Source organism: Phycodurus eques, chromosome 12, assembly GCF_024500275.1.
Source record: "Phycodurus eques isolate BA_2022a chromosome 12, UOR_Pequ_1.1, whole genome shotgun sequence".
In the NCBI taxonomy this organism is placed as follows: domain Eukaryota; kingdom Metazoa; phylum Chordata; class Actinopteri; order Syngnathiformes; family Syngnathidae; genus Phycodurus; species Phycodurus eques.
In genome coordinates, this window is record NC_084536.1 from 22,016,158 (window position 1) to 22,035,067 (window position 18,910).

Sequence of the window (18,910 nt, forward strand, 5' to 3'; positions counted from 1 at the left end):
TGTTACGAACTTTGTTCGACATTTACCAACATGGAGGTGTTCGGATTACTATATTCATTGAGGCACATGCCATTTTCGCACCAATTAAAACAGTTCCAAGGCTTCTTAATAAAATGTCAAAATACTCCCCGCATCAAGAATTGCAGCACAGTAACCCTCTCTAAACAGCACTGTTCAGATCAGATGGTTTTTGGGGGAATACAAATGAGTCACTGTTCATCCAGCCTTCTCTACTGCGGGGTGTGCCAACAAGAGTGGCTTTGCGTTACAATGCTGCCTCCTGAGCTTGACTCCCAGACAAAGTACAGTGGTAGTGCCATACGTGATTGAACCAGAGTCAGGAAGGTAATCATCCATGGGGTGAGGTGGGCCTCGTCTCACGCTCTGCAAAAAATATACCCGTATATATTTTTTCAGTCTATCTGTGTGGCCTGGTACCAAATGGCATATGACCCAATACTGGTCCGGGACCACTGGTATATACAAATAACCAGTCAATTATCCATCATATATCCTAATGGGAAGTTTCTTTCTTTGCATTTTTCAAAAGTTTCATGTAAAGACAAGAGCACAGTTTAAAAAAAAATCTGTATTCAAACAGCGCTGGAAAAACACTGAAAGTGCTGTAATATGCATGCTGGGCCAGTAGTTCATAATTTCAATACTGTATAAGTGACTATTATTTGGGCTTGAATAAAGGGCATTTTTTTTTTTTTGTCTTATTGTTTTTTCAACTCTTACTCAAGTCACCAGACAATGGTTACTTGCCCAATAAAGGTCTATCCATAGGCACCAGTTGCAGACTCTCATCAGTAATACGATATACAACCCCAATTCCAATGACGTTGGGGCGTTGCGTTAAACATAAATAAAAACAGAATACAGTGATTTGCAAATCATGTTCGACCTATATTTAATTGAATACACTACAAAGACAAGATATTTAATATTCAAACTGATAAACTTCATTGTTTTTAGCAAATAATCATTCACTTAGAATTTTATGGCTGCAACACGTTCCAAAAAAGCTGGGACAGTTTGCAAAAAAGACAGAAAGTTGAGGAACTATGCAACGCAAAAGCCATTTATCAACAAGACCCAGAAACGCTGCCGGCTTCTCTGGGTCCGAGCTCATCTAAGATGGACTGATGCAAACTGGAACAGTTTTCTGTGGTCCGACGAGTCCACATTTCAAATTGTTTTTGAAAATTGTGGACGTCGTGTCCTCCGGGCCAAAGAGGAAAAGAACCATCCGGACTGTTATGGACGCAAAGTTCAAAAGCCAGCATCTGTGATGGTATGGGGCTGTGTTAGTGCCAACGGCATGGGTAACTTACACATCTGTGAAGGCACAATTAATGCTGAAAGGTACATACAGGTTTTGGAGAAATATATGCTGCCATCCAAGCAACGTCTTTTTCATGGACGCCTCTACTTATTTCAGCAAGACCATGCCAAACCACATTCTGCATGTGTTACAACAGCGTGGCTTCGTAGTAAAAGAGTGCAGGTACTAGACTGGCCTGCCTGCAGTCCAGACCTGTCTCCCATTGAAACTGTGTGGCGCATTATGAAGCTTAAAGTACGAGAACGGAGACCCCGGACTGTGGTTAAATGAAAGTTGATTTACTCTGAGATTTATTATGGCCTAATAAAAACTGCTGCAATTATTATTTTGTATGAGAGATGTGGTCATCCTTCTTTGCCACTGGGTAGGTATGACACAGAGAGGCTAGAATGCTTTTTAATTTCATTGTGGCTCCTCTTGTAAATGAACGGCACAGATGTTGCAGTGCTTTTTATGAGACGGAAATGTTCTCAAACAATTCGCAGCAGTGCACAATGTTTTACAATGTCAAGTCAATGTGAATGTACTGTAAAAAGCATCAATTATTTACAAACAGAACTTGGAACACTGGAAAGATTTTAAATTCTTGCAGCTCCCTCTTCCATCAGACATCTTCCTCAGCACATCTCCCGACAACACAACCCCCCTCCAGGACAAAATTCATGAACAAACACACTGACCGTAATATTTCCCTGTGTTTGCCGGTGTGGCATTTGTATGGTTGGGATGACTTTACACTGCACAGCTCCACACCGTTTTTTCACGTGTTTGAGATAATGTCATGAATAATTGCACAGCACATCACTTTACGTTTGTCGACAGGGTTACCAGGGTCTTCTTACAGACTAAAATATGAATTAGCATGAAGGAGATGAGGAGTTAAAAGCAAATGATGTGGGCAGCTTTAATGTATGCTCAGAGGTTATCAGCGCATCACTGTCTTAAGTTTATGACACCAAATACGAGCCAATGAATTTTCTTTTCATTGCCACAGATATACAGTCACTGGTCATAGCATTAAGTACCTGCACAATCAAAAGAGATCCAATACAAGTGCTGTATACAAAATTCAACATTTACACCATTGGAGAGATACTCATTTAACAATAAATATTATTGTGGTGGTGTTTTTTTTTTTTTATTAGTGTTGTGTCAGCAAAGAAAGAGGTGAGTACAGGTTTTATTGCTTTTATGTTTGAGGAATACAGTGTTTAAATTATTTTTACACTTGTATGATGGTGAAGAATGTTAAAATGTCAACACAGCCAGTGCATTAAATAAATTTTTCATGATGGGTAAATTTGCTCAGATTAATATCCATGTTAATTATCATTATACGTTTTCAAAATAACTGATTAAACATGTTACGTTAGAAAGACTACATACATTATAATTAAGTATTTTAATAATTAATTATATACATTATTTTAATAATGCAAACTATACCCTCAATATTTTAAAATACTAAAATGGACAAACCCACTGTAAACTACAACCACAATAATGCAAATATATTGTTAAATTAACAGTCTTACAATACAAAATCTGAACCGACAATTTTTTGATACAAACATGCTTTCGTCTATCATCAAGAAAACATGAATTGCAAGTGTAGAAATAGAAATGCGAATTTCACTTCACAACAACGGTGTCACTCTGTGGAGCGCATAATGGCTCCAAAGACAGCTGGAAACTTTAGGTGAAGCTTTTCAACCTGCCTGAGGCACCGAAAGATGAGAATGGTACCTCATAGATCCACAGAGAAATGACTGGCACAAATGTTGAAAGGGAACCTGATGGATAAAATAACATACAATATCAGTATCTGAGTATCGGTCAGCCAAGCTGACAATAAAAAAAGTAGACCCTATACAGTATCAAGTAGGTTTTACATCCATTGCCTGTGTGCTTAACATCCTATGCGTTGACATACTGTTCGTGATATACAGAGGTGGCGGAACAACTTGTGGAATTGGAGAGGCACAGTGCTCAGGGGGGGCACTTCCAACAAAGAGGGCAACTAATCAAAAATGAAATACACATCACTTTGCTACATGTAATTTACTACTGATAAAAAAAACATGCAATAGACAGCAGTGCAATAAATATGGGGTGTGAAAACATAAGTGATAAAAGCAGCAAAGGGGCAGAAACAAGGCAAACAAAAGTGGGAGTGGGGCGTGCCCTCAGTCCCCCCACCTCCTGGTTTTGCCGCCTCTGCTGAATAGCCTGAATAAAAGGTAACCGTGCTTGAAACACACCCTCAGTATGATATTGTACAATTCTACAAGATATTGTCAAATCAATACTTTTCAGATAGTGTCAATCAATACTAATTTAGTAAAAGCAGAATTTTTGATACAGCGTACTGGATCTCATCCAACTGTGGAGATGTATCTAATAGCATGTCAAGTTTATCAGTTTGAACATTAAATATCTTGTCTTTGTAGTGTATTCAATTAAATATAGGTTGAACATGATTTGCAAATTATTGTATTCTGATTTTATTTATGTTTAACCCAACGTCCCAACTTCATTGGAATTGGGGTTGTATGAATAATAGGACATAACACCAAGAACCAGATACAGTCAGTAGAGTGTAGCCCTGCGCTGAGGTGGAAAGATTGCGGTCTGCTTGACATGAGGGATTCTTGGCAAAGAAAAGTTATAAAGAATTGTTCACACTATAATATATATAAGGTTGGACTGTGAGGCATGTGGTTCGAGCGTCTGCATCACAGTAGTAAGGTTTTGGGTTAATTTTGTTTGTTATTCCCCTGGTTGCATACGTTTTCTCCAGGCATAAAAAAACCCCCAAAAAAACATGCATCTTCGATTAATAGAACACTCTGAGTGTGAATAGTTGTTCATCTATTTTGAACTGGATAAACTGTAAAGCATTAATGAATGTTACATGCACATGTAAGTATGTACTGTATTCATCTGACAAATTAAGATGAAGAACCTGCCAAGTCTCAAGTGGGATTATGAGATAAGAAAATATTATTCAAAACATTATCTTAAAAACCACAAACTTAAAATGCCTGGAACAGATGCTATAATGTTTGTTGCATATGTTGAGTCTATAGGGGACTATACCAGTTGTAGTTTGGGGGAGAAAGGCCATACTGTGAAATTGTTACAAGTGCAAAAAAAATTATACTATGTGGGCTCACCTTTATGCAGATCCTCCTCAAAATGTCATAATGAATTCTAGAGTCACAAAGTTGCATTATGTCGTGGATGAGACTAACATTTGCATTCAGAGGCAGGAGAGTTGACAGTTCTATTAAATTCCTCTAGCCACATTTTTATTCCAATGTGCACCCAAATTGATTGCTGTGCCTGTGCCACCTATCCACAAACTTTCACTGAAGTCAGTGGTATATATTTTTGGGAATAATCATGCTCAGTACGGCGCTTGGTGGAGGTATTCAAATCGCAGTGAGGATGCTTGTCATTCAGCAGAGGAACACTGGGGCTATTTTAAGGCACCCACCAATGTTACCTCTAGAAAGAAGAAGAAGAAAAACAAAAAAGCACTCCAAAGCTATATTTTGTCTCGCACAAGCACGTTCTTCTGCAATTTTTGGAAAACTAAAATCAGCGACACTGCAATAATGAAGGACATTGGTCTTTTTGTTTTTCTCACCAATTTAGACGCTGCAGCATGGCTGTCATCTTCGCTGATTTAATGGACTTGACTGCAAACCCACAGCGGGTGACCTCATTCCAGAGAAACTAAATCATTCTGAGACCTTCTGATCAAAAACTGTGACTTAACTCTTATCAACCTATTCTGACGCTGATTAGAACCAGTTCCTCCTTTTAATCCGCACAACTTAATTATACAGGAGATGTCCGACTCCCAAGGACGCGCTTATGCCATAAGCACTGAATCCAAGTGTGAATATTTGATGTTGCATGTTTTTGAAAGACATAGAAATGCAGAGAAAGTTATAAAGATATCTATTTTAGAAGTACAGTACGAAGGGTGGAGGACGTATTTGGTCCATATACATTGGCTTTCTATTTACAATGACAACAAAGAACCCTGAAAAGCGAACAACACATAAATGCAGTAGAACCGCAAACTCTAGATATCCCGAATGTTGTCAACTTGGGAAAATGTGTAAATTTGGACCAACATTTTAAGGACACTATGTATCGACACGGAGAAATATGAAGGGCCCCTTGAGGTTCCCCTCCCACAGGTTGTGAGCCTACGGAAAGTTAGGAACCACGTTGTTTTTTCTGGTTTTGCCCAACCGAACCACAGCTCCAGACCTGGCTCCAGAGAAGGCCCCCAGGGTGAGGGAAAACAAGGTCCAAATAATGTATTCTTCATAGGTGTTTCAAAAGCTGTGCTTTGTTTTGTGTCTCATTGGGGACTTATTTTTTATCAGGGGTGACCCTACCCGGGGCATAAAGCCCCCAACAACCTAGTTCCTGCAATCAATGGAACACACAAACTCCACTATGGTAAAGTGACTGCTCAAGGAGGAGGTCTCGCACGTCAATCACCACAATACAGTAGAAATGACAAGCAGCATTGTTTGCAATGGCAATGTAATTACAAGATAAGATAACACCTCTAGCTTCTTTTTTGTTCTTCGTCTACTACTACTACTACACCTTTGTCGTTTCCAGTAGTTTAGATGCCCTGTGGCACTGCAGACTTGCGATTGATTGTCAGTGTGGCTATTGCTGTGTGTGTGATGTGCTGTGTTGGTCATATCTCTTACACCACAGACTATCGGTGTGCTGTGTTGGTCTTATCTAGTACACTACACACTATCAAAGGGGTAAGCACACGTGCAGATTTTTTTCATTGTCATGTGTAAGGTGTCTCACATTTAAAAAATCGGGTGAGATATTAAAAATCTTTGTGTACACCCACTTGCGTTTGACCTGAATCTTAATGGTTCAACTTAAGATATTTGGGAAAATTGAATGCTTCCAACATTGTGGGAAGGATTTTTTTCTGTTCCCAGTCCAATGTTTATTCCATCAAACAACTTTGGGATGAGCTAGAACAGAAATTGTTAGCAAACGTCTGTGACCTCTGATGTCACCAATGTTGGATAAATGGACAAAAATCGCTCCAGAAACTCTCAAAGGTGTTCCAATACATTTGTCTGCATCTTTATCACAATCTTGCAAAACCAACTAACTCGCACCAGTGCGAGCTATTTAATTGTGATTATCTCTGAAACATCTCTAATTAAATGTGATTCGATCGAGAAACCCCGCGGCTGCTCTGATGCTGTACAAGCTGAGCCTTACATTGTTTGATGTTCTTAATATGTTCCTGCGTCGTGCTTGCTGTGTGTACCACAGAAGTGCCATAGGTTGCTATAGCAACAAGCCTTTTCCCCCCACTCAATTGTATTCCTATGAGTGGATGTTGCTTTGATCGGGTAGCCAGCGGCTAGGTGAGCCGTTTAATTGTGCCATAACCACTGGGAGACTCTTCTCTGTGGAGAGATGCAGCCATGCAGTCGATATGTTTTACAAGCGGAAATGAAATATCACTGGTCCAGTCTTTAAAAAGTCTGCATTATTTATCATGGACACTCTAAGCATTGATCTGTTCGACAAGGACTATCTGGGCCACATCCCAAAAATATAAATAGATTCATACTATGATAATAAAGTCAGAAAGTTATGAGAAGTTCTATTTTTTTCATCTCAACTTTTTTCTTTCTGATAAACAGATATTTAAATTTTTCTGTATTTTTTGTTTTTTGTTTCCAAATGTCTGTCTTTTGTCTTGGTGAAGAAGCGTGTGGCTCATCAGCCAAGGTGATTCTCATACATCTTGTTCCCAGTAAGTGGAAACAATTGTACGTTTGTGATCACAAATGTTTTGCACAAGTGGGCCAGCAGCTGCCGTGTTAGCCAGAAGACTTTGTGTAATGCATTGCGTATTTCTGCTCTGTACAATCTCTCCTCTTTCTGGCAAGGAAGAGGCAACTCTTCTTGTTTTGTGGTGTTTATTACAATACTAAAGAAAACATTTCCGCAACATATGACTCGTTACAAGTGGTAATAAATATCCATATCCTGGGAAAGGATATGCATTAAAGTACTTATTTTCTTGTAACATACAATCTTTTTTCATATCATTTTAACATGTTATGTTGCAACATGGGTTTTTTGTCATAGTTTAAAAAACAAAATGGCAAGATTCAAAATAATATACACTAATTACAAGTGGCGATCCATAAACATGTAAACCCCATGTAGTGTTTGAGCAGTAAACCTATTTTCAGATTTTGACGATATGAAAGATATTGCGAATTGGCTTATTTGAATAATTCATCTCACATTCTTGTGGGTTTCACGCTGTAAAGCCACCAGTGAAAAGTGCTGTCAAAGAATTGATTTTAAAATCTAATCTCCATTCGCACGCGTCTGCTTTACAGAGCGCTTCATTTGCAACAAAAAGATATGGAGAAAAATGAAAAATCTCTGAGGATGAGCTCAGCTGTAGCCGGTGGCTGTGCTGGTATTAAATGGATGCAAATATCATTTTTCTTTGCGTGTCTTCAACTAGAATGATCACTCACTTTTCACCTGAGTGCGCTGCCATGAGATTATTTTGCGTTGTTGTGTACCAGTTTTCTTTGGTCTTTTTTATTTTGATCTTAATAACCTTGTTTTCTTTCCATGAACAGACATTCATACGTTCTTCTGCTCAATTAAAACAGTTGTACAATGTTTCTTTTAAGTTTATTTTTTTTTAATTTTAATAAAAAAAAATTATTATTATTATTATTTTTTTTTAAGTGTAGTTTGTTACAGATGACTGATTTGCCAAGTGATCTGTAACGAGTGTGTCAGGCTGGGGGCCATGTGCGGTCATTGCTGTTGTTGATGCTGCAGCAGCAACAAATACAGCGGTGTTCAACACTCCATCAGGGATGGATGACTGATTAACAATTTGCCTGATAGCTTCAGCAACCTTGACCTTTTTGTGACTGAAATCAGCTTTTGGTGGAACATGTTGTCAGAGAAGTACTTTATATACATTCTATTTGTATTATTTCTACTTTCATGTGTGGTTCCACTGTATACCATGTGCAGGCTATTGAGAGCATTACTGGTGTAATTCAGTCCCAGGCACCAGGGGAATTGCTGTTTTTATTCTTCTTCTTTAACAAGCCTGAAAAATCATAAAATTTCATAAGTATTTGTATCTTGGTGAAGATTTTGGTGTTTTGTGGGTATCAAACACGATCCCCCAAAACTTGGTCCATCTTAACATGATGTACGAAAACATCTTGAGGACACTTGCCAAAATTTAATAGAAAGTTAGCCAGTTAAGGCCATATTTCAGGGTTCAAACTCCTGCTAGGGAATTGGTCCAAATGGGCCCCGAATGAAAACAAAGTATCCTGACATAGAAAGATATTCATTTTGAGAATTCCATCGATCCATTTCATGTAGAACTTGTCCTCATTTGGATCCCAGCTGACTTTTGGCGAGAGGCGGTGTATCCCCTGCACCAATCATTCTCACTCATATTCAGACCAATGTACAATTTAGGGTTCGCTCGACTGAAAAGTAGTCAAATAGTGACCTTGCATCCATATTGTGTCACGCCTATCCTCATTAGGAGCGCAGGTGAGCAGGAGTCTATCCCAGCTGACTTTGGGCGTGATGCGGTGAACATCCTAAACTGTTCGCCACGCAATTACCGGGCACATCTAGACAACCATTCACATTCACACTTAACCAATAAACGTAATTAATGAATTAATCTAGCATGCATGTTTTTGGGATGTGGAAGGAAGCCGGAGTACCCAGAAAACACATACAAGCACCGGGAGAACATGCAAACCTTCCACAGGAATGCCAGGGCCAAGAGGAAAAGAGCGGGCCATTCATTGCTGCTTGCAGCTTTAACTTGGGAGAGTCATTGGTTCTGTCAGTTTTATTTATGAAAGTCCCAAACAAAGTTGTGATTTTTGCCTTTCGAAGCCCCAAGTTTGCAAGGTGACTGTGAGGTGCTCAGACTCCTGAGGTAAAGTCTGGTGTTTTGGCATCTGGTATCTTGACACACATCAGTGGAGACTTATTGTTTCTTATAGTGTGGATGCAAGCCAAAAAAACAGCAGCACTGTGACCTGTGTTTGAACTGGACTGATGGGCCACATCTGTTCTCTTCCAGACAAATACTGTACTGATACTATCATGGGCTCTGCCTTAAATGAGATGAGAGATCGATGCTTCAATGACGTGAAATAACCCCATAATGGATCGTGATACCTCACAAATGGACTCCTTGTGTGCCGTTCATTCATTTTTGTTAAGAGCAGGCTAATGTATGCTATAACTTAAGCAGCCTTTTTGTTAAAAAAAAAAAGAAAAAACAGTGGAGTACTACAACTACGAATACATTCCGGGAAACAACGGGGTAGTGCTTTTCTCTTACTAATTTCTTTCCCAACAAGCGATTTGTGAACCATTGTAGTATGGCAATGCAGATCGACAGGTAAAACTCAAATTTATCTTCCTAGTCACATCACACCTTTCCTTGTTTGATTTGTTGTTCTGCAGATTTTGTGGCAAACATTTATACCCTGAAGCCCATTTCGAAATCATTTCTACTTTTTTCGTTTTTTCAGTTCAAAATTGTACAGTGATAAACTTTGAGAAACATACCACATTGAACACATAAGTAAGAACGAGACATTGCTAGCCAATAATCAAAATATTCACTGTTGGACAGGTATGAGTCGAATCTGGAACGAGCTATACCAGTGAGGCTGAAATGCTCAGACAAGCGGTTGTGGAGGATGAAATGGGATAAAGGGTCGAAGCATAATAGCGGTCGAGGAGAATGATCGTCCCCAGTTGGCAGAATGACGAGGTCGTGATTTTTATGAGGGCTGTGTCAATCCTGTTGTGGGGTCTGAAGCCTGATTCAGTTCATGGAGTCTGTGCTTGGACATGCGTTGGTTAAGTTGATTGACAGCTGCTCTTTCTAGGATCTTGCTAAGGAAAGGGAGCTTGGCAAAATTGGTCGGTAGTTATTGGGGGTTTCTGGGTCTGGACCAGGTTTTTTGAGAATGGGTTTATCTTAGGCAGTGTTGAAGGTAGAGATTACAATGACAGATTCAAGGGAGGAGTTGATAATATTGCCCATTGTGTTGCAGAGGACAGACAGGCAGAACTTAACCATGGAAGCAGGCATAATGTAGGTCAAGGGAGCAGGTGGAGGCCTAGTGACAATTACGATGTCTTGATATGATGAGTGACTGGAGTTGAGCTTGTTAGCAGGGCATGAAGCTGTTAGTGAATGGAGAACAAGTTGACCTGGAAAAAATCCAAGAATGTGGCACGTAGGTCAGGGTCATATGAGGAAGAGACCTTGGGGCAAATTGTTGGAGTATTTTTTTATTTTTATTTTTTAAATATTCTTTTAGTTAGAGGGATTCTCTTACACACACACACAAATATGCTCAACTGATGAACAACCAACACGCCTCACCAGGTAATAGAAATATTACTTGTTAGTACTTGTTTTTTCCTATGGAAAATGTAGTGCAGCAAAAACGTTATGAGGCAAGTTTATTTTCAGATAATACACAAATTCCTGCTCTATGTCTAGGACATCCACGGTTTTACGACTGCGTTGTAACCTGAATTGGTACGTAAATCGGACATCAATAAGTGCAGCGCTCACTGAGAATGCCTTCTTGTGTAACACGCTGACTTATTCTTATGCCGCGTGCCGATCGGAACCTTGAAATAATGGCACAGTGCTCGCTTGCGCCTAATGTGAAGCCACGGCTGGGTGGCAGTCTCTCCGAAATTTTTAAGGTTAGTATGAATTTTTACACCATTGTTTGTTAAAAGTAAAGAGTTTGACTGGTATCGCTATGTTAATGAGTTATATTGGTGGAAGTCACTTTCCTCGGTTGATGAGACAAATTAGCCGTAGTGAAATCTTCCAAATCGAGGGATCGCCCTGACATTAATCTAGCAGTTATCGAGAGCGCTGCGGCAGTATATCGAAGCTTGATCGCGATAAACTGAGCGGTCTGCGACGCGTGTTGCGGAGGAGGGTCGTCTTAGTCCGCCAGCTCGTTAGGAGCTGCTGTGCCTGATTCCAAACTGGAAGGAGGCGGCAACTTGAAAGTGCTAGTGTTTTGATGCCCTCGCCACCAGCCGCCGGTACATAGCCTGCAGCACATAATGCTTCCCCGTGCGATTAATGAGCAACGATATGAATGGTCAAACGTGGGGTGCCGCTGTTGCCGCACTGCTCTTTGAAGTGGAGCTTTTTGAATATTAATGACATTCATGACCTATTTGCTACTTTACTTTATGAAAATTCCTGATGGCCGCGTTTTCCCAGTGGATACAGGAGAACGTGAACATGTGAGCAGTGAACAGCAACTGTTTCATTCAAAAGGGATTATGCAGTTCATCATTTGAAAACGCTGTCCTCCACAAGGCTTTGAAATAGAGACAATGAAACTTTTATGCAATACTATATCCTTGACACCAGCTATCTCAAGCATCTTGCTTGCGACATTACTCAAATTAAGTAGGACTCCTGCTTCAACAAAGAGTCATAATCCCTGAAAGTAGAGGACTGATTGAAAATTGTGCCCTGTAGAGGCGATAATTTGCATGTACTGACCTTAAACCCTCACTCCGTCGGCCGTTTTATGTTAGAAATCAATAAGGTCTTTGCTGTGACATTGAGAAACAATTCCTCAAAGAACTGTTACCTCAAACTGCTTGAAAAAACAAGCACTGATTTGACTTTGGACTTCAGTCATCTTTTTTTCCACTTAATACAGTGGAACTTGGTGGGACGCCTTAATGTCTTACAATTCACAAAATTGGACGGATATATATTATATATTATTATATATGTCATATAAAAACAAAACTGCAAATCTCACAAGACCTCAGTTCACTTTATCTATAGAGATGATGGACAGAAGTCATGCATGACATCATCAGTCCAACTAGAGCCTTACCTACAAGAGTTTAGCTTTTTCTTGACCTTATTTACATCCATCCATCCATCCATTTTCTGAGCCGCTTCTCCTCACTCGGGTCGCGGGCGTGCTGGAGCCTATCCCAGCTGTCATCGGGCAGGAGGCGGGGTACACCCTGAACTGGTTGCCAGCCAATCGCAGGGCACATACAAACAAACAACCATTCGCACTCACAGTCACACCTACGGGCAATTTAGAGTCTCCAATTTATGCATGTTTTTTGGATGTGGGAGGAAACCGGAGTGCCCGGAGAAAACCCACGCAGGCACGGGGAGAACATGCAAACTCCACACAGGCGGGGCCGGGGATTGAACCCGGGTCCTCAGAACTGTGAGGCTGAACGCTCTAACCAGTTGACCACCATGCCGCTACCTTATTTACATATTTTCTGAAACAAGTATTGCGAAAGATTAATAGCCATCCTTCATGTGAGATGTCATGATATTTGGAGATCCCAGATTACTACCTAGCGAGTTTAGCTTTTTCTTTGAATTTTTTACATTAAGTATTCCAAAAGATGGATAGTTGTCATGTGAGATATTAGGGCATACCTATTTTGTCCTCACTTTTTCTTTGGCTTTTTGTGGATTTTTGCAGCGGTTCTTTCCAAAAGATTGACAGATGTTCTGTGAATTTTCTGTCTTCTGGCTTAGTTTTACAGATGTTACAGAGGCGGATGACCGCCTGTGTATGGAAGCTGTGACCAGAGTTTGAAATTTAGCACCAGAGACTGGCTGCCCACAGGCCTTAGTGTTCAAAGCAAATGTTGCTGTCCCAGACAACAGGGGCTGACGTCGGCATGCATCTAATCATCTGAATGTGCAAAGGCGAAACGGCTGTGCGAACATGCACTCGCTTCGACAAGTCCTGTTCAAAAGGGACAGGCAAATCTATTTGAGCTGGATGACAGGTGTCCTTCTGATGAAAAGGTGGTAACCTTTTTAGAGACAAAGCAAGCTCCTAATGGTATTTCAAACAAGTTTCTACATCAATGTCTGCTCCCGAAGCAAGGATTCACCATTTTAGGGTGTCAGAACAACTGTAACCATGGCTGTCAAAGCATCGCAACATATTGTGACACATCTAACAGTGGGTGAAGACATTTGTTTGACAGCTTGAGTATGGTCGTGCTCCCAGGGGTTCGGAAGATGGTTACTCAACATACCCACCTCGCCATCTGTCCGACTCCATTGTAGCTGGATGCAAAGCCCACAAGGATGTGGATAGCAAGGGAAGACAGAAATCAGAAAAGAACTGCTGCACACCCTCTTTCTGTCACAAATCTCTTGCATTATAATCATCTGCTTTAAATGTCTGCTAACGTGTTCTCAGAAAATTTGACAGCATTTTGTGCTGAAGTATTCGATTGTCATTTGTGTCAAACACTTTTGTTTCGAGTTTGGAATTATACATCACACAAGACATATGAAGACTAGATACGCAGCCCGGCTAACCGACGTGCCATGTTGGCAGGGGCGATACTCCCATTAAAGGCAATGCATGGACATTAGCTTAGCGTCACCGTAGGTACGCAGCTCAAAAGGGGCGTGTCATATCGACCTGTTCATGTCGATGGATGTTGTTTTCTCGAGCGCTCGTTGTGTCTCGTCTGTTGAACATTCTATACTGATTTGGGAGAGCACACTGTACACCTGCTATCACAGCGCAACCATGGCACTTTTACGGCAGTATTAGACAATCACAGCAATGTTTAAAGGTAAATTGAGATAAACTTTAAAACTTTTCAAACATCAAGCTTTTTTTTTATATTTGTTTACAATCATTTTGTACTTTACTGGGTGTTGTGAAGCCACAAAAGCTTTAAATCGCTCCCCCTCTTAGTCTGTTGAGGCCGTCGAGGTTCCACTGTATAGAAGACAATGTCTCAAGGGCCTACTCTTGCCAACCCCAAACTTTTTTTTTTTTTTTTTTTTTTTTACTAAAAACTGATTAAAACCGTGTCCGTTTGGCCATCGAGCAGCGTCCCAACGTTCCAGGATGTTGAAACAAACCAGATTTGTCTCTATTGTGAGGTATTTTTAAACCCTTTTGACCACTGTGACCATGAATTTCTGAAGGCTCAAAAGTCAGAAAATAATATTACGGTTTCTATGAAAATGCTGAAAACCAAAGATATGGCACGCCCGTTAAAAAATAGCCTTCTAATTTGTAGATGGACAGACAGCGTAGTTACTGTACTTACTCAAATAGTGGCCGTCCCTTCAATAGACGCTGTGCTCCAATTCGTCGGTAAACTACTTAAGATAAACGAACACCTCCCTGGTATTTGTCGTGGGAAAATGTAGTTTACTCTGTTTAATATTATATTAATTATCATTGGATTTATTATTACTTTTAACATGTTTGACTATTAGTGTTGTTCCAACCTCAAGATTCAACATCTGTACACAGTTTTGTGTTCCGGTCCGGTGTTCCAGGCTCGAAACTCACCAAGAGACATCCCCAGGTGTATGAATTATCTGCCCATACTTAGCTTTAAAACACTTTCGTGTATCACACATAGCCTTGACATTTCACCCAAAGATGAATAAATCATTTCCTGGGAATTAGAACGGGGTTCTCACACTAACGAGGACTTGCTGTGTGCCTCCCGCTTATAACTGTAATATTGCGCCGCTTTGCTCCTTGAATAAGGAGAAGGAAAGACAAACTCCGAGCTCAGGAAATTATGTCTCTGTTTCACAAATCCCACACCAGTGAGAACTGTAATTACCTCAATTCATACACAAGGTAGTCAAGGTTTAAAGTGAAGTAATAACTGGTGTTCTGTGCAGTGGGCTGTCTGGTGCAGTGAGTGGCATGTAGTCAAGCAAGATTGCTTTTCATTTATCAAGATGCTATTGTTAACGCGTGTATTCAACTTTTAAATTGTCAGTCTATATTTAGCCCATACAGTTGAGATGACGTACGAAAATGCCCTCATTTTCCTCCTTTGTTGTTGCTTGTATGCGTGCCTATCTCCCGACTAATACGTTTAATGCATATATAATGAGATGAACCGTGATAACGGTGATAATCCAAATAGGTACGGTGCGGTGGAAAAGGGGTGACAGATAACTGCTGAGCCCTGTTGGACTCTGTTGCTAGCCAAAACAGCAGATCCTACTGGAGCACATAGGTATGAAGTCTGACACCATGTTTTAAACTCCTCCAAAGTGTTAAAGATGATCTCACGATATGTCTATGCCGTCTTTAACAAAGATTGGCTTTACAGTAGACGTGATTGATCCTCACAGTTGCGTGCATCCGTTTATGTTCCGATGACCTACGTGACCTGACTTGTTCTGCCAAATCTGCCTCAATTTTTAACCTTTTCCTGCACTTCTCTGTACGTACGTTTTATTTATTATTATTATTTTTTTTTTTAGCTTTGCTTTCCCTTGCTATTGTTATGATTGTACTACTCCAATTTCATTGTTTAAGAATATTCCAAATAATTGTACAAATAAAGGCCAAACACCTAACATGAATCCAAACATAAGCTTATAGCTGCTTTAAAATATGTCAAACTATAACTTATTCAGTATAACATGTCTGCTGTGTGTCTGCTATGTTTGTGGATTGTGTTGCTACAGGACTATTTGCACCCCCTATTTGCAGTGTTGCTGGTAAATGTCTTGTGTTGGTGCGTCGAGTGTACCATTGGCCACAATCGTGATAATGTGATCATAATAGTGATCCTCAAATGTAAAAGAATGGAAAAATAAGAGAGTAGAAAAACATAAATGTCCAGTTTGAATTGCCCGGAAGTGTTGCTATGAAACAGCAAGAGGAGAGCCATGATTTAAACAGACAGTGCCCTGTGTGGCATGTATGTATGTGTTTGCCGTGATGTTAACACACGAGATGCCAAAAGCATGTGTGTGTTTGTGTGGCTATGCGGGTGATTGTATCCCCCAAGTGTCCATTCTCATATAACATTGGCCCAGAGCGAGACTCTGCCCGAGTCCTTATTGGCCCAGCGTCGTTTATGTGACACTGCATTGAGGCAAAACGTACTGCATTCTATTGCCTGGATATAGTGTTTGTTTTAATATTGTATAAAATTGAAAAACTGATACCTTCATTAATAAAGATGTTTTTAAATTATTATTGTAATAATGGAAAAAATGTCAAAGCAAAAAGGTAAACAGAGCTGAACTGAGATTTGTGGGATACACAGATTGGCGTTAGATATCAGTGTTGGCGTGCACATACAGTACTTGATTGTTGGGTGAAGTTGTCAACATGGTGGGAGCGGGGAATATTCGTGTTTGGCGATGTGTTCGCTTCATTCGCCACATGCACGTCTCACTAATTGACAAACGTATGACGCGCTGCTTCCGTCCTTACGGGTACTCCCCTTTTTTTCCCCCCACGCTCTGGGCTTCGCTTTTACAGTCGCTTGCCTCGTTTAACCTCTTAGCTCTGCATTGTGACCAGTTGCTTTTGTTTTCATGAGATAGGACTGTCCTTTCAAAACAGGCTGAATTCCCGGAGGCGCAAGTAATGAGATGCAGAGTATGCTATAACACTTGGTCCTTTGTGTTTTCATGATAACACGTCTAAGACATTCTTAAAAGACACACCAGGAGGTAAAATTAAATGAAACATATCTTACAACCTGCGGCATCATTATTCTTTACTCATACTTTTTCTGACTATTAGTATTGAGTAAAGCATTTTAAGCTCAAGTAGTCATTTAATAATGGATGAAATGTTGTCTCATTAGAGAAAAGGCAAGGGTGAAGTTATGTACACATACAAATATTGAAAATGTCATAATTATCCTAATAAATATTTCCCACTATTGCTCCGTAAGTCTCTTCCACTATGGTCACGAGTGATTAACTGCTGCTCTTCAGGGCCAACTTCATTTATGGCTGAGTGGTCCGCTCCTGTCCGTGGAACGCCGGTTGTTGCAGAGACGCTCAGGAATTGAATTCTCTCAGCCGCAGTCTGCAGTCACACACGTCACAGCGTTAAATTGCGCGGCTGGATCACATTAGTTTTTGGGTGGGTGGAATGATGACATATCTGTAAAAGATCGTAGGGAATAACACACTGTGATGAATTATCGCAGTTAAAAATGTGTCTTTGTAAGGTTGTAAAGAAATCTGCTTCTGTGTAGTTTTAATAGAACTGTCAGTTGTGATCTCAGCCTTATTTTTCCTTTCCTGCTCATTTTTCCCCGAAACATCCTCAGACTCCCATTGGACTGGTGCTCAGCAGCCCAAAAACTAACATGTATTCAGGCAAAATGAACCCCCAATAAACAGACTACAATATGGAATACATTTTTAATGAATCCTAGCCGACAACCAGAATAAACAATGTTTTTCTTCTTTACAATAACACACCAGAAATGCTGTAATATGGATGCCTGGCCAGTAGTTAGTGATGACACTTAGTAAAGAAGAACGACTACATCACTGCTTGCTTGCTTGGCGCATTCCGCTGGCTAGCGTTGTAGTAAATCCTCATTAGGGTCATGTGTAACTGGAGTCTATCCAAGCCGACTTTGGGCGAGAGGCAGTCCGGAGCCTGGACTAGTTGCCAGCCAAATGGTAAGGCACATATAGACAAAGCCTGAACTGAGATTTGAACAGACTTTTTGTAGCCACTGTATTCCCTGCAATTGGCTGGCAACCTGTCCAGGATGTAATCAGCCTCTCACTCACAGTCAGGTGGGATAGGCTCCAATTACCTGCACCCCAAATGCAGGCAAGCACCCGAGAAAATGGATCAATGGTGGATGGCGATACATTATACGTTACAGATCCATTCAGAGACTGAACAAATGGAAGGTCAGCCTCCCGAAGTGGTTTTCCGAGCGTCCACTTGTACTTATTGTGTAGTTCACGTACGTCTGTTGGTTGTCACTATAAATTCCAGGCCAACATTAGCAGTGCGTGGCACTACGGTTTGCCCTTGATGTGCTCCAGAGCTAGGCGGGACTGGGGCCTGATTTGAAGGAGGCGTGGGCAGAGGTTAATGCTCTACGGGGCAGTGTGGATCCGACTGAGCGACGGGGGACAAACATGAGTCATGTTGACACGGGAGGCTGTTATTAATTTGGTTGCGTACAGAGAATTATGTTATGTACGCAGACAGTTTGTAAAGCCTTCTCTAAACATCCACTCGCAATGTTGCCAAATCCCCTTTTCTTTATGTGGAATAGTCTCATGTGTAGTATGTGTTCTCTAAATGGGAGGATGAGGAGGGATTGTGTCACTTTTCTCAGGTTTGGCAGTCATAAGCCCGGATAAGCCCTCATGAATATTAGTGTCTTTTCAACAAAAACAGCTTTGTGTTGTTGCAAATATACTGGCAGTATGCCACTCCTGCCCAAGCCAAAACCCCCATCAACCCCACCTCCCAACCCTGTGTGTTTGCATTTATTGCCTGGCCTCTTGCAGCGTGTCATTTCCCCTCAAATCAGCAGGGAGACATGACGCTGACATAAACAAACGTGACGGACACAGACAAATTGCTGTTTGTGTTCAATATACCCCCCCCCCCAAAAAACAACAACAAC